This window comes from Microtus oregoni, unplaced genomic scaffold, assembly GCF_018167655.1.
Source record: "Microtus oregoni isolate MIOR12 unplaced genomic scaffold, Mior012 000017F_ref0000208, whole genome shotgun sequence".
Lineage (NCBI taxonomy): Eukaryota > Metazoa > Chordata > Mammalia > Rodentia > Cricetidae > Microtus > Microtus oregoni.
In genome coordinates, this window is record NW_024543076.1 from 36,044,242 (window position 1) to 36,061,713 (window position 17,472).

The window sequence follows — 17,472 nt, forward strand, 5'->3', positions numbered from 1 at the left end:
AGGATAATTATAACCATAGCAGGAATTATTTAGAGACAACTTAAAGAAGATTTGATTACCTTAGGTAATTAAAACTGAATAAATGTATAGCTATAAATAATTACATGTAAGAATATATGTATAAGAATATGTACTCTCAAAAATAAAAGAGCTACATTTGTAGACAGATAAAAGAAACACACATGTACACATATATCACTCAGTTAAAATAATTATTAATTTCCTATTGGTGTGAGTCATACTTATATGTTGGAATGTTGGGTAAATGTAATGAGAGATGATTATTTTCTTCTTTTTTATTACTTGATTTCAGAATTTCATATGAGCATTGTATTTACATCTTCCCCCACTCTTACCTCCAAATCCTTCCATGTCTCCCTAACTCTTCTCAAATTCATGGGAAAATTTTAAAATTATTACATTACATTATATATATTTAATTTAAACTATGATTACATATGATATTATAATCTCTATAGATAAATACAACCTGATGAGTCTGTTTAGTGTTGCTCATATGTACATGGTTTAGGGCTGACCATGTGATACTGGATAATGTACTAGGGAGCTCATCACTGATGGACTTGACTCTTCCTCTCTGCATAGTTATTATTTGCCTCTAGTTAGTTCTTCATTTAGGATTGCAGTCCTATGAGACCTCTTCTGTCCACACTGGCAGGCCAAACAGTGGTGTCATTGTTCAGGTCTTCTTTACAAACTGCCTTATTGAGATTTCATTAATGGGTGAAACTCTTGTCCTATGCAGAAGACATGGTCTATAACAGATTTCTGGTCCTCTGACTCTAAGAATCGTGCCATCCCCACCTTCATGATGTTCTCTGAGCCTTAAGGATGGTGGTTGCTTTTCAAATGTACCAGTTGTAGCTGGGTGTCCCCCCGGTCAGTTTTTCTCTGCATTTCGACCATTTGATTTTTTTTTTTAATGATCTCCTTCTACAAAAGCAAAACAAACCAAACAAACTTCTTTGATGAGGGTGGAGGACCACAATTATCTCTGCATATAAGACGATAAGATGATGCTTTTAGAATGCAGGTGGAGGTTATACTGGCTTAGGAAAGTAGCAGCACAAGGGTCTCCTCTCTTCTCCATGGTCCCATCAGCCATGAATATTGGCTGAGTTTATAGTTCTCGCCATGAATGCTCCTCTACTGAGCAGGTCATAGGAAGTCAGAGGGCTATCAGTACTCCACAGCTTAAGTGCCACTAATGCACTCTTGGAACTATCTTACCACTGATCATGGTTGTTCTTGAAGGATTTGCAGCTTGATAGGACTAGTGATTTTTTTTCCCTCCATTGGCAGCTTCCATAGTACACTCTGATACAATCAGAGCTAGGGATGAAGTTTGAAGGGCAAATACAGATAAATTCCTCAAAGTCATGTGTTCCAACTGTGTGGTATCTTTGGCAAGAGGGACTTACCTTCAAATTCTGGGAGGTAACCAAGGACAAAGGTCAACAACCTGTTTTCTTTAAGGGATCTCTTGAACTTTCCTGACCAACAACTCAAAAATATGTTTTATACCTGGCACTGGGTTATTTGTTACTCTGTTTCATTTTAAGGAGCATTGTCATTCCAAGTGGCATAATTTTATCTAAATTATATGAACGTGCATTATTAGCATATAATTTTATGTAAACAAAAATCATATAATTTCTTATTTTTTGAAATACTCTTGGTGTTTTCCATCCTCCTCCCTCCTCTATCCTTCCTTTCTCCCTGTGTTACTCTCTTTTCTTCCTCCCAAGTTAAAGCTCTCTACCCTACCCTGTTTTTCCCCCTTTCTCAACTCCTTGGTCTTCCTGTATTTTTCCATCTACATCTCTTTTTATTTTTTACTTATCAGGTGTCTGCGTCTGCAGTTTCTTTGGTTGTGTGTACACATCAAAAGAAACGGAGCTCAATGTAATTTACTTAAGGGCATGGTATTCTTTTTTTTTTTTTTTTTTTGGTTTTTCGAGACTGGGTTTCTCTGTGGCTTTGGAGCCTGTCCTGGAACTAGCTCTGTAGACCAGGCTGGACTCGAACTCACAGAGATCCGCCTGCCTCTGCCTCCCGAATGCTGGGATTAAAGGCGTGCACCACCACCGCCCGGCAAGGCATGGTATTCTTAAAATAAGAACATTTAAAAATTTTATTAGCTTATGTTCATTTGCATTCAAGTAAATTCTATCTTTTGACCACATTGATATTTAACCATATTACTCTTCTCTGGTTCCCCCACCATACCAAACACAATTGTTCATTTTATCAAATAAGTCCTTTTCTGCTTTTGTATTATTTATATACATGTGAATACAGGTATGAAATACATCTGACTTTCTAAATTTGATTTATGTGGCTTAATACGAACATCTGCAGTTCTATCCATTGCCTTGATGATAGAATTTGTTTGAGGATGAAGGAAATTGTATTATGTATATATGCTATATCTAGTTTATTCACTAATCTGGTGGTCAGTATTGAAACTGATCCTACCACTTGGCTGTTATGAAAAGTTCATTAATATATTAATATGTACAAGTATGCAGCTATCTCTGTACTAACTGAAGGAGAATTTTCAAGAGTTTCACAGTTGATCAGACAGCATACCCATTTCTGCTGGAACTTGGGCTCCTATTTAAAACTGCATTTCTTTCAAGTGTAATTTACTATTTCCTTCATGTGCACAATTTATCAATCTCATAATTGATCACTTCTATTTTTTCACTGTTTTCATACTTCATTAAAATAGAGTAATATATCTAAAAGGTTGCAATCATGCTGTTTGAGGATGTTTTAATGCACTCATAGCGCCTTATTATGTGGCCAATTATTATGCTTTATGAAATTCTTGTTGAAGGAACATTTTGTATGCTGTAAGTGTTTCCAGTTTTCAGTGGTGTTCTCCACACTGCAGTTCTTTACCACATACTCATTCTCAAACAGAAAAAGAGCACTTACTGGGGACTTCCTGAGCATCAAGTCAGCCCTTTGTACCTACCACATTGTATATTCCCCATCTCCTATGGGCTATGGGAGGAAGACGGTACTTCATCACAGCCAAACTTTTAAGTACAATTGATAATACAGATTATAAGACCTGGTACCTGAAAATCAAACCTTTTCTTCCTACTTGGTGGAAATTAAATGCAACATCATGCAACCAGCCTTTAAAACAGTGTGTGTGTGTGTGTGTGTGTGTGTGTGTGTGTGTCTGTGTGTGTGTGTTTGTAATACAATTTAAAATGAATTTATTGTGCTATAGGACAGAATCATTCAGTATGACCTTTTGAAATCATTTGATATTTGATTCTGAAAAGACATGCCAAAAATGCACAGTAAGGAGAAAAGAAAGTGACAAAAAAAAGTAGTTTAAAATCTTTTAAGGAAATAATGAATGTAAAAAGGTAAAAGCTTTGGCATATAAAACACTCCTCCTTTGCTTGTAGTACAGTGTCATGACTTCTACTTGCCCTAAGTCAAAACCAGAAAAAATATTGCGTACAAAATTTTAGAGAACAGCAATTCATGAATATGACATTGTATGTTGTTATGAGTAAAGTAAAGAAAAAATGAAGAAATTTCTGTTGTTCTATCTGGGACAGGATTCCCCAGTGTATCAGATGTGTCACTCACTGCTACCATACCCTGGGTATCAGATAAACTGTAGTGATACCACAGTGGTTATGTTGAGGAAATGTGTTCTTGTTTTGTTTTGTTTTGTGTTTTACATTATTATGCCCCAAAGTACAGATGTTGACAATTTGAATGTGGCAACAACAAGTAATAAAATGTTTTCTGTTTTGTTTTGGTTTTTGTTTATTTGTTTTAAGGAAGAAAGTGGGAAGTCCTTTATTTAATAAAAAAGAAAAATTGTGATTTGAGATTATAAAAATCTATAGTCAGAATAAATCTACTCATGAATTTATGAAAAGGAAAAAGAAAATTTGTAAGGTTTATTGATACACCTCAATCTTTAAAATGTCTGGCAACAGTGCATGTAAGTATATAGTTATTAAAAAAAAGAACATTAATTTAGTGAGTAAAAAGTAAGAGAGAAAACATGCTCCCATAATTGGCAACATATCACATCAGAAAACATTGAGTCTACGTGAAAATTTCAGCAGCGATATCATTAAGCTAGGGAATCTGTTAATAAGGAATGGTTGGTTACACAGATTAGAAATAAGTTTGGATTTAAAACAATTATTAGAGAACAAATAACCAAGATTCTGGTGTGAAATTTAACGTAAAAATCAACCACATTACAACACTCAGACAACACTTTGATGGGTTAGAAACAAATAGAAAACTACTTCTAATCACAATGTTCTTCCAAAAGATCTCAGCATAAAAATCTTAATCTGTAAATGATAGCCAAAAATCCACATTGATGCTTCTCAACCTGTGGGTCACAATCATTTGGCAAACCTATATTTCCTAAAATATTTACATATTTGTTCATAGTAGTAGTAGCAACATTACAAATATGAAGCAGCAACAAAAATAATTCTATGGTTGGAGATCATCACAATAGGAATAACTGTATTAAAGATTTGCCACACCATCTGCTTCCGACATCCAATGAACCACAGCATCCCAAATCGCCCAATGTTCATAATTTTCCTTCTGACATGGCCTCAGAAAATCAGTATTATTTAGCAATCATCACAAAACTTCTATCATACACCTCCTGCCATCACCTTACATGTGGAATTGTCAGTTTGTTATAGGGCGTGGAAATTGTTTCTATTTTAACAGTAATATTCAAATTTTCTTTTTAGCCAGAGAAAAACCAAAACAGTTGACTTATGTATTGGGGTTTAGGAAAGTGGGGCAGATCGGGGAGGCTACAACCAATAAGATTCCTACTAAGGACAACATTGTCAAGGAATCTGACTTTTTGAGAAGAAAAAATAGAAATATAGAAAATAAACTTAGTAAACGTAGAGATTAAAATGTCACATAAATAATTGATATTTTGTAAAGCAATGAAGAATGGGTGTTTTAAGAAATGTTTAATCATGTACACTGCTGCAGAGAAATGAATAAGATGAAAACTTTGAAGAACTCGTTGGTGATTAGAATGGAGGAAAGGATTGGAATAGTATGTTTCAGAAGTAGGTAAACCTACCTGCAATGGTCGTCTCATCTCTTCATATAATTCCAAGAAACCTCTTAAACAATCCTGTCTTCAGTAGTGAGACTGTGGAAACTCAAAACACAGAAACTAAATTGTTTCTTTCTCCAGTTGAAATAGGGTGGTAGTGAATTGTAACCACATTACAAGAGGTCTAAGCCTGTCTGCAAGGGTTAGCGTGCACATTTGGATAGATTTCTCTCACTTTTGGCCTAGAAATTATAGTTAAATAATTACAAAGTTCACAAAGTGGTGAAATCTTTGTAGGAAGTGCATTGCTTAACACATTTACTTGTTTGTTTTTCATTACACAGACTATGTAATCTGTGCTGGTTTCACATATGCAATCTAGAGTTTATATCTAGAGTGCTGACATTACAGATATTTGCCACAATATCTGACTATGTCCATGAGTTTTCAAAGTCGGGCTTTAATAGTGGGTGTATGTTGAAACCTACCAGTAATGAAGAGAATAATGAAATGAAGAAAGCAACTCTGAGAAAGACAGAGAGAACACAGCCTTTGTGTGAAGTTTATTATAAAAATGTAAGTAGGGTCAATGAGCATGTTTGCTTGCTAACCCAGCAAGGATGCCAGAGAAAGGACTGAGATTGAAGACATAGAAAAAAAGGAAATAACTAATTGAAAACAGTCTCATGTGGAACAATAAAGAACAGAGCCAAAAGTTGTTAAAATAATAATGTCATGAAGAATGCAAAAATAGATTCTCTTTGTATGGAATTTACATGAATATAAACAAAAATCATTAATTATGCAAATAAGTTCAATATTGTCACTAGCAGAGATATACTTGAGAACAATTTCTAAAGTCTGAAGCACTGAAAAAATATCTTCACTATTTTATCTTAATTTTAGTTTCACTGACATGCTAGGGATGATAATGAGAGCATTGGTACAGAATTAGAAGTGAAATGTCTGTAGAAATTGATGGTGAAACCAATGAAAAGTCAAAGAAGTCTTCTGTTTACAATTATAGAGAGAAAACCAAGGGTCAAAGGAATGGCACTAAGTTCCTCCTCTGCACCTGATCAGGAACAATGACACACTAAAGAAGTCAATGGTCACAAAAAGTTGGTAACACAGTTCGAAGTCTAAAGGCAGTATGTCAGCTAAGAGGAAGCATAAGCTCACAATGGCTCTCCCATATCCCTGAGCAGAACGCTCATCTCCACTGGGTAGACACCTTCTCATGATGGTCAGTAGACTAATGAGAGCAGGATAAGGTCAAGAGTGTGAGACTAACAGGAAAAGAACTCAGTCTTTAGTCAGAAAGTCTTTATTGCTGCTGTATTTGAAATCATGACCAGCCAATTGGGAAGAGAAATACTGATGGGCCAGATAAGTTATAGTCCAAGTCGTTACCATTGCCAGCAAGCACATCAAGAAGAAAGTTCCCTCTAGAAGAAAAGAAAGATACAACTGAGGAATATATTCAGAAGGATGAGAGTACTTAGAGATCCAAGAAAGAAAGCATAACAATTAAGTATGCACATACAAGTTCTCTAGCTAAGAACTGTAGATCTCACAACACAGCTCAAGCTCACAGCATTTCTTTTTCTTGTGTTATCACCATGGGTCACAGACTGATCTTTAGCGTCTGACATTTACTACCTAAATTTTGTGTCCTGTTTTTGTGTTCTTTTGCTGTGATAAAATACTATGACCAAAAGCAGCATGGGGAATGAAGGTTTAATTGACTTACAAGTACCCATCAGTCTATCATGAAGGGTAGTCGGAGATTTACCTGGGGGCAGGAACTGAAGCCAAGACAATGGAGGAGTCCTGCTTACTAGTTTGCTCATGATGGCTTGCTCAGCCTGCTCTTTTTATCCAGTGTAGGACCACGTGCCCCCGGGCAGCACCATCCACAGTGGCCTGAGCTCTCCCACATCAACCATTAATAAAGAAAATACTTTACAGACCTACCTACACAGTAGTCTAAGAGAGGCATTTCCCTCATTGATGTTACCTTTTCCTCGATGTTGTCAAAAACACCAACTATCACTGATTCCATTTCCATTCTTCACCAAATCAGTATCTAGATATCTGAGGAGATCATCTTTAAACACCTCTTCAGTCTTATGAGGCTGTGGCATCATCTGGCCTGTGACTTTGTTATCAGTTCTTCTCCATAACTTTTAAGTTTGAACTACTACTTTTTCTTTGCAAAACACAGAAAAAAAAATACCTGTTAAATGTCTACTCTATATGGGGATACAGGTTAAAGACTACATAGATATTTTTGAGAGTTTTTTCGTAGTCCTTCAAAATTATTCCACAAGAATTTACGTTTCCATCTCAACAACCTAAGAAACTTTTCTGAAAACATAGAATTACCAGATGGTGGGTTCAGATGTGAACAAGGTGATCAGGGCATCCAAGCCTCTTGGTCTATGTTTGGACGTCCATTATGTTGGATGTCTTTTCTAATATTTCTTTTCTTGCAAGATCAGAATCTCAGGCTCAACCTTTGAGCATTGCTCACACAAATATGTTCTTTCTTTGCCCTTAATGTTTTGCGTAGAACAGGCTAATTCTGAGGCAAACTGGTAACTTACATTTCTCATCCTGATTTGCAGGCAGCTAAGTGTTGCTGGAGAAAATGAAATAGCTTTGCTGATTGCTTTCATTACATTGTCATGATGTCCAACCTCAGCTGGGCCTTTGCAAACATTGGCAATCCCTTTGCTCCTCTCTCGACAGCTAGTTCCCATTTCCCACAGCATCTGTTCCAAATCTGTAGAGTTTTCCTCAAGTCTACTTTAATTAAAAACATTCTTAACGTGGCTTATGAGGCTCTCCAAACTTTGGCTCCTTCCCATCTTTCTAGTCTCCCCAAGGGCCGTGCTCTCTCTTGTTCTTCTAGGTTCTTGCCAAACTGATACTTGTAATTCCTTTTTCTTGTCCCCTTTGGATAGTCTGCTCACTGAGCTGTGAAGCCCCTCCCTTGCTTCTTTGTTTAATTCACTACTCATCTTTCATTGTTACATCATGTGATGAGCTTTCCCTGACATTCAAAACTAGCTCAGATCCTATCGTTTTTTTAAGATTGTGCATATTTTTCTTGATTTAGTTGAAGCCACTGTTTCTCTATAGGTCACTATGTGCACATAGTGACCACATTAACTCACTCGATTAATATACTGCTGTCCTGCCACACAGTGCCTGATACTTGAGAGGCACTTTAAGCTTAGTTTTATATTTAACTAGAATCATAATTTTGACATTATTCATCACATATAATCTCATTGCTGAATGGAGAATCTTGCGATACCTTCTTCATACACTGAGTCTATGAAGTATACACATCAAAGATACCCACAGTTTGGGTTTTCTCAGGTTGACAACAGGCTGGAAAAAAAAAAGCTTCTCAGACTAGATCTCCAGCTAGTTAAAATTAAGAGCATCAGATGAGTGCTGTGGGAAGAAGGTTTTTCTAGTTTTACCCTGACACAGACTCATGAAGATGGTTTGTAGACTTGTTTGTAACAATGTTTATTTAAAACACTCGCAAAGCCAGGAAATTAGAAGTGTGTAACAGCTGTTGCGGTACTGCTGCCGCTATTGAAAGGCTGCATGTTGTAAGAGAGAGCTATACAAATAAACTCGCGAGGATGAAAGAAACGGGCACAGGTCTGTTCTCACTCCCGTCTAGGGTTTTAGGCTGGTTTTTCTATGCCACCTTCCTCCAGGAACATGTCTCTCCCAAAACTTGTGACTGAGTCTCATCTTCTGGTGACGAAATCGGTGACATGTTATAATAGGAGTCAGAGCTGCTGCTCCACTTGAGAAAGAAGGTGAGTGAAAGAAAATACAGGAACAAATGGTGGCAGGTAAGAATCCACGGGCATTTGAGTGGCAGATCAACTCCAGGATCAGTTCAAAACTGGGAGTAAAGGAAAGAAGAATAGCTAGAAGAATAGCTGTGAAAGAGAAAAGAGGGATGTAACAGCCTGTGCCTTTAAAAAAATCCCGTGCTGGAACAAGGAAGGAAAGGGTTTCTAGTGATAATTGTTTAAGGTATGCCTTTCCTCATGTACTAGTTCCTTTGAATTTTTAAAAATCGGGTTATTTTACTTTTCTTCTCTTGTGCTATATTTATCTCATAGCAGGAGAGGAAAACTGAAAAACATTTGACCAGTCCTTTCCTCCATGAGAAGGAACCCATATCCTACACTACTTTGATAACCAAGAACCAGAAGCTAGATAGTGCAGAGACCTAGGGTAAAGTAAAACACTACTAGTCTAAATGCATATATATAGTGATTCCTATTCCATATTCTGCTATATTTATAGATAAGATTCTTATCCAGTCATCATTAGAGAGGCCACCTCTGGCAGCAGATGGGAACAGATGCAGAGACCCACAGTCAGACATTATGTGAAAAGCATACAAATGGGATGCCTCCATCAAATTCTTCCCTTCAGAGCTCTGCAAACCCTTGGAAGAGAAGGTACAAAGATTGTAAGAGCCAGAGGGAATGAAGAGAGAATAAGAACACCAGTAGAAAAAGGTACTCTAAATCATATAAGCAAGGCACGTAAGAACTCACAGAGACTGAAGCAGCAAGCACAGGACTTACATGGGTCTGTACCAGGTCCCCTTCACATATATTATATCTCTTAACTTAATATTTTATGGGACTCCTGACTGTTAGAATGAATGTATCTCTTTTTCTCATGCCTGCTCTTAGGACTCTTTTCTTCTTGTTGGAATGCCTTGTCCAACTTCTATCATAGTTTTTACTTCATCTTTTCTATGTTTTATTTGTCATGTTTGGGTGTTATCTTTCAGAAGTCTATTCTTTTCTGTTGAGAAACAGAAAATGTGTGGATCCCCAGTGGAGAGGACGTGGGGAGAGACTGGGAGAAGTAAGGGGAGGATAAACTATAATCAGGATGTATTCCAGGAGAAAATAATCTATTTAAAAAAAAAAGAAAAAAGGAAAAATATCTGAGTAGTCCTCCTCTATCCTTAGGTCACTCTGAGATAATAGAATATGAGTAAAACCAGCATAGTGATCCCTGAGATTTAGCTACCAAGAAATCTACCAACACTGCTCAATAGCATCTCATTAACATTCAGGGTCAGAATTCAATGAAAACAACAAGAATTATTCTTAAGCCTTCCTTGTTCACAGGCTAAGTTTATTGACCTAGCCATGACTGACATCGCATGTGTTCTTGGAGACAGATGAAACACCAGGCGAACAGCTCAGTGCTCTCTGGAAGTGTTTAGCAAAAAGATTTTGAAATATTTGAGTCTGAGTACACTAAACATTTATTATTCTGGAATATTTTGCTTTCAATAGAAAGACACAAAATTAAAATTGACAGAACCAATTAAAATGGGGCCTTTTATTGTTTTAGAGAACTGTGAATTTAGAGGAGAACTGTTGAATGCATGGGAAAGGACCGCTGGCCTGGCTGAATTCAGGCGCTCAAAAGATGTCACCAGAATTTGCTCTACTTCACAATCTACAATTTGCATTACAGAGGGAGGTCCCAGTATATCCCAAAACATATCATCCTTGTTACTAGCAATGGCAATGAAAGGACTTATTTCTATTCTGTGCATTAATGAAAGCATCAGGTGTGATTTTTAGCAGTGCAAATTGAACTTTTCACTGATCGTGGTCAGTGTCTTGAACTTTGATGAATTCCTGAGTGCTGGAAAATACCCTGACCCTTCCTCTTGAACCTGGGTCTGATTTATATGAGAGGAAGTAGGAGGGTACTACTTTTCCTAGGAAAGGTAGTATATGCTTATGAAATTTGAGAAGGATTTAATATGAAAAATACAAAGGTGTCCATAGTTGAGATGTTCACAGGAAGTAGATATGGAATGGTACATGCACATGAGAAGACAGAAGCTATGATACTTCTCTGTATTGTGTATGATGTTGTCATGGTTGTAAGAAGATCTGGAAACTCATCCCACCTACTCAAAACTAAAATCCAGTGATTTCATGTACCAGTGATAAGAAGCATGGACCGGCTTTGGGAACCGCTAAGAGGGACCATGATTCTACTGCTATCTTCCATTTACTTTACTTATTTATTAGACTTTCTCCTGCCATTGAACTTTCTTCACCCAGTAAAATGGTAAATGTGCTCCCCTGGATCCATACTCCCAGAAGTTCACAAAAACAAAAAAAGAAAAAAAAAGACATTTCATTGTCACTTCTTGCTTGAAAAGTCAATATAAGCAATACAGTTTTGGTTAGCTGCAATCCTTACCTTTTACTGATTAGGAGAAGCAAGTCTATTCCTAGAATACTGCTGGTTTGCAAGGTGAAGCTAATATTCACAGCACTGACTCTCATACTACTAGTAGTATAGATACATTTGAAAGTCTGAAGGAAACATAATGACTCCATGCAACAATAATGGCTTTATATTTTGGAAATAGACTGTATTCCCAGGCCTACAACTGGGCCTTGGATTGACTCACCCTAGCATCTACCCCATGTAGTTCTTGCTGGAACTAGTTGAAGGAATTGGTCCTGCAGAACAATAGCTGCAGATCTACAAGAGACAGACACCCCAGAAGAGCTTTGGTCCTCACCGAAGGATCCAGTGAGGCTTTGAACCAGACCAAAGACTTATTGCAATGAACAGTTGCCAGTCAAGTTGATGGGGAAAAGGGGTATAATATATGGCACATTGAAGCCTCCAACGCCACCAGGATGGATGAAAAAGGGATGCAGAGTCAGGAGAGAAGGGGAAGCAGAAATTTTTCTGTTTCTGGTGTGGTTTTTGTTCTGTTTGGTTTATTGGGTTTTTTTGTTGTTGTTGTTGTTGTTCCTGTTTTTGTTTGTTTGCTTGCTTACTTTCTTTGTTTTCTTTTGTGAGGGGGATGCAACAGGGATGTGGGGGGGGATACTGAGGACAGGAAGGTGAACAGAATTGGGGTGTATTATGTGAAACCCCCAAAGATTCAATAAAGAAGTAAAAAGAAAGAAAATAGAGTGCATGAATTACAAAGGAAACTATTATATATATTAAATTAGCAGCAGCATATTTTAAAAAAAAGAAAAATGATCTAATAAGATATTTGCTTTATTAATAATTGTTCAATATTTAGGTAGTGTCAGCAGGGATAATTATTTCTTCATATAATTTTTCATACTATAATAATCATATATGTATTTGCCTAGTAAATGATTCTATATAAAAATCTGTGATTATTGTTAACTTTAAAATGACCACACTCTCTTCAATAGGTCAAGATTTTTGTTTGTTCTTTGTTTGTTTTGAGACAGGCTCACTGTACATAGCCCTGGCTTCTGGAATTTATATGTAGACAAGTGTAGCTCAAATTCACAAAGACCTGCTTGCTTCTTTCTCCTGAATGCTGGGTTTAAAGATTTCTTCCATAATACCTCATCTATGAAAAGTCAAGTTTTAATCAAATTATCTGTTTTAGTATATAATTAGTGATTAAGGTAATAATTTTCTTGGCTTATCACTCTGTCCCTTCAAATCTCTGGCTAGATCACATCAGGCCCATAGCTGTTCAACTAACTGGCAAAATTGCCAGGTGTTAGAGGTACACACCAATAATCCCAACACTCAGGAGGCAGAGACAGGTGATGTGGGAAGGTCATATGTCTATCTGTTGCTTTCATTGGTTAATTAATAAAGAAACTGCTTGGGCTGATAGGTCAGAACATAGATGGGTGGAGTAGACAGAATAGAATGCTGGGAAGAAGGAAAGTGAGGTCAGACGTGATGGAGCCAGTCGCCAGGTCAGACATGCTGAATCTTTCCTGGTAAGACACCACTTCGTGGTGCTACACAGATTATTAGAAATGGGTAAAGCAAGATATGAGAGTTAGCCAAGAAGAGGCTAGATATAATGGGCCAGGCAGTGTTTAAAAGAATACAATTTGTGTGTTGTTATTTCAGGGAATAAGCTAGCCAGGCGGCTGGGAGCCGGGTGGCAGGAACACAGCCCACTGTTCCTTTTACAGACAGGAGGATCTCTGTGAGTTCAAGGCCAGCCTGGTCTACAAGAGCTATTTCCAGGACAGGATCCAAAGCTACAGATACAGAGAACAACAAAGGGGAAAAAAAAAGAAAGAGAGAGAAGTGGGAGTTTGAGAAAACCTGTATTAGGCTTCTCTAGGGGAATAGAACAAACATATAACTTATTAAGTTAACTTACTTACTAGTAAATAGTAGCAACAGCAGAATCACACCTGAGAGGTTGACAATTTGTGGCCATTCAGTCTGCAAGGCTGGGTATCCCAGCAGTCCAAATCTGGCACCGAATGCCTGGAACATTCCTGGAGAGTTACGACAATGGAAGCCTGGAAACCCTGAGCTAGTTCTGTTATCAGAAAACAAATCAACAGCAGCCACAGGATGAATTAACTGTGGTAAGAAGAAAGTCTAAGGGAGCAAAAGGCAAACATTCTTCCTTCTGCCGTGCCCTTTTATATCTGGGTTGCTGCCAGAAGGTGATGGCCATATTTGAGTTGAGTCTTTCTACATCAATTAAAGCAATTAGAACAATTTCTCAACTGAGATTCCCTACAGGTGGCTATAATTTGAGGCAAGTTGACACTGAAACCAACCATCACAGAACACTAAGAAAAAATGAATCTCAGAAGCCACGGGAGCAGGTCAAGAATCATTTTTTCTCTTTGTCTTTTTCCTTTTCCTTATCATATAGTAGATCTTCCTTCCTTCCTTTCTTCCTTCCTTCCTTTCTTCCTTCCTTCTCTCATTTTTTTCTTTCTCTCACTCTCTCTCTTCCTTTTTTAATTTGTGATACTACATATTAAACTTAGACATCCTTCAATCAAGGTAAAAAAAAAAATTACCTTTCAGCTAGCTCTGTATCCCTTTTGTACTTGGTATTTTGACAGGGCAGTGAATCTTTGCCTAGACATTTACACTGAGACATCCCTTCATTAAATAATTTAAGAGGCTGTACCAGGAGTTTAGTGACAGTGTATTGCTTGGTATGTTCCAAGTCCTGTGTCTGACCTCTGACAGGACAAAAATATAATAAAGATCCAGTTCCCTTAATGTTCTAGTAACCACACCTCTGGGTTTTGAAACTTTCACTGGGATAGCTATTTCCACTTTGTTTCACCTAGAAATGGTGATATCTTTCTTTGAGTCAGTAAGAAATCTCAAATTCAAGGAAATAAATGACATTTTATTTTTTTAATTTTTGAGATTATAATAAAATTAGTTCATTTATCTTTTCCCTTTCTTTTCTCCAGACTCTCCTATATGACTCTCCTTCCTTTCTTTAAAAACAACAGCCTCTGTCTTTACTTCATTAATAGTTGTTATTTGTATACACATGATATTTCTAAATATGATCTGCTCAGTCTGTATAATGTAACTAGTATGTATGCTTTCAGGGTTGAGTGTTTTGTATTGGATAACCAATTGGTTCACCCTTCCTTGGAGAAGACTATTTCTCCCACTTTCAGCATTCTTTAGTTGCTGGCCCATAGTTCTTTGCATAGGTTTGGAACCGAGGGTCTTCTTCCCACTTCCCCTCCACCCCCGTCTACTTCGGCATGTTTATTATTGCTGTCGTTTTTTAAAAATTATAGACATTTTCATTTTAATGTTTTAAAATTGTTTATGACTCAAGTCTTCTTAAAAGAATCACAATAAAGGTCAAAGTTAGGGAGGTAATTTTGTAGAGAATGTAAGATGTGCCAACCTAACCAGGCTGACTGCCTTATACCCTGTGACTCACACAGGAACAGATGAAAGGCACCTAGCCATCTAAACCTTACCATCTTCCTCATCTTTCGAAGAGATTTCAATATGAAATCATTTAGAAACATTAGACTTATTATTGTGAACTCAGGTGAAATCAGAACTAAAATATCAAATCCAAAGAAAATCGAGTAATGATTCTGAGCCTGACATCATTGAATGGGTTTTACAGATATTGTCTCACTTAGAACTGCTCCTGACTCATGAAATAGCTATTACTGCTTCCATTTTACGGGAGAAAAAACTAAAATTCTGAGAAGGCGAGTAATTTATTGGCCTTTTCAAAGTCATGAGCATGAGATGCCCAGATGCCTAACTATAAACCTAGGATCTGCTTTTTCTTCTGTAAATCCTTTCCGGGGGTAGGAAGGGGTGCTTGTTCATTCAGTCACTCTCTGTGTCCATTGGCTGGCTTCCCTGGGCTCCAGATAGCGTGCCAATGGGAAGAAAATTAGAGATCATGAAAAACCCAGGAATCAACCTCATATGACCTCCCATCATATGTCCTTAGTTGCTTTTCTCAGAGAACACTGTAAAAATAGTAACGAAGTAGCTAGTACAAATGTCTAGAATTTTTCCACATCCCCCCTTGAGTTGTATGCACTTTTGAAAAGGATGACCCTAATTATTGGCTTATGGTGAGATCAGAAAAGAATTATCTAGTGCATCTCCAGCACCACACTGAGAGTCATGATGGGAAACACATGTAAAGGTATCAATTTTCAGAAAACAAACGTTTGCCAGCAGGGAGTGGTGTGACAGAGAATTTAGGGTTTGTTTGTTGAACCCCAGATAGATGGAGCAATGTATAAATGAATATGAGGCTATATTGTGATCAGTTAGGACATACTGGCACCTTCTCAAATTAATGTAGACATTTAGACTGTCAAAGAGGATTGGTCACTAGTTTGCTATTTTGTTTTGTTGGTGTGTTCGTTTTTACTATGGAAGCAATTAACAAATCAATACTATCACTAAAAATGATTGATTGACACTTTGGGAAAAATATCTTGCAAACAGCAGTGCAGTTTGGGAAATCAAATGTGTGCAGATCTTCTTTTAATTTCAATTTTGTTCAATAATAAACAGATTTCCTGCCCAGCCTGATCCTACCACATTTAGTATTCTATGGGCAGTGAAATGCTTAAGGCTGACAAAATATCCAGTCTGGAACTCTATTGGAAAGGCTTGGTTACAATAAAATTACACAAAAGTGTGTCACTAAAAGGCATTGGACAGACATAAAATCTAACCTTTTGAGCTGAAGAATACTTAATATTCTCTTCATGATCATGCATGGGGAAATTCTTTGCTATGGAATAGCTATTTTCCTGTTAAGCAGGCTATTTCATCAATGATTTATTCACACAATGTAATAGGTCGTTTAAAATGGTGGTTTAAAAGTTGGGCCTTTTTGTTTAATTTTCTCACAGGCGGTTGGTAATTATCATGGCCCCGCAGTTTCTCTGGAATGCCATGGAGGGTCAAATGCCAAAGGAGCCCTTCTTTATAGGGTAATTAAGACAGTCGACATGGTTATTAAATACATCATGCTAAACTAAACTGGAATGCTGTGAAATAAAATCCAAAATCATAAATAAAACTTGGGTATTCCAACAAAGAGAAATGTGTGAAAAGGCAGAAACTTGTGCTCTTCAAATGCATGAAATAGCTCCTATATATGTAGTCTTATGAGATTCTGCCCCAGGAAAGCTTCAGAATTCTCCCGGAATAGACGCAATGTATTTTCCATGGAGGCTGACAGGTTTTTTCCCTCCAATTTCACATTGTGTAAAGCAAGACAAGAATAGTGAACTGTGCTTTCTATTTTCCTTGTGGCAACAATCAAAGTGCTGAAAGACATATAATGTTGAAATTGATATTGTTCCCAAATGAATATTAGATAAGATTTAAAACATACAGAGAAGCATGAGAATACATGCACATGCACGTGTGTGAACACACAAGCACACACACACACACACACACACCAGACACCTTGCCTAAGGTCTTGCCAATGAATGATCACCAATGTATGTTCCTGCTGCCTCACAGAATTCACCTGCAACCTGCACGAGATGAGGATATAATGACTTCTTCGAAGAAACCAGAGTTGGCCTATTCTAGGGTCTGTAAACACTGATAATTCTAACCAGCGGTGATGGGTAAATATTGTCATCGGTAGAACTGTAAGCATTTCAAATATGTGTCTATCTTGTGGCCATAAGCTTTGAAACCTAAGAGCCAAAGGCTTTGGTAATTTAATTTCTTTCCAGAAAATGTGATGAGTACACAAAAATGCTGGCAAAAGGGCTAGACAAAATGAGAACAGAATAAAATACAATCTTTCCAATCTATAATGTGCTGCCTACAAGAGATTTTAAATTATCTTCCCCCTGCGTATTGCCTGGAAGTCTCTTTCTCCGCTTGCATGTTTACAGGCAAATGCACTGGTTTACTAGTCAAAGGAAAAGAACCGGTCTTAAAAGGGGAAATAAATATTTCCAATTCTAGCTGTAAAACTAGAAGCCAAAATGTGTAGTTGACAGGCACAG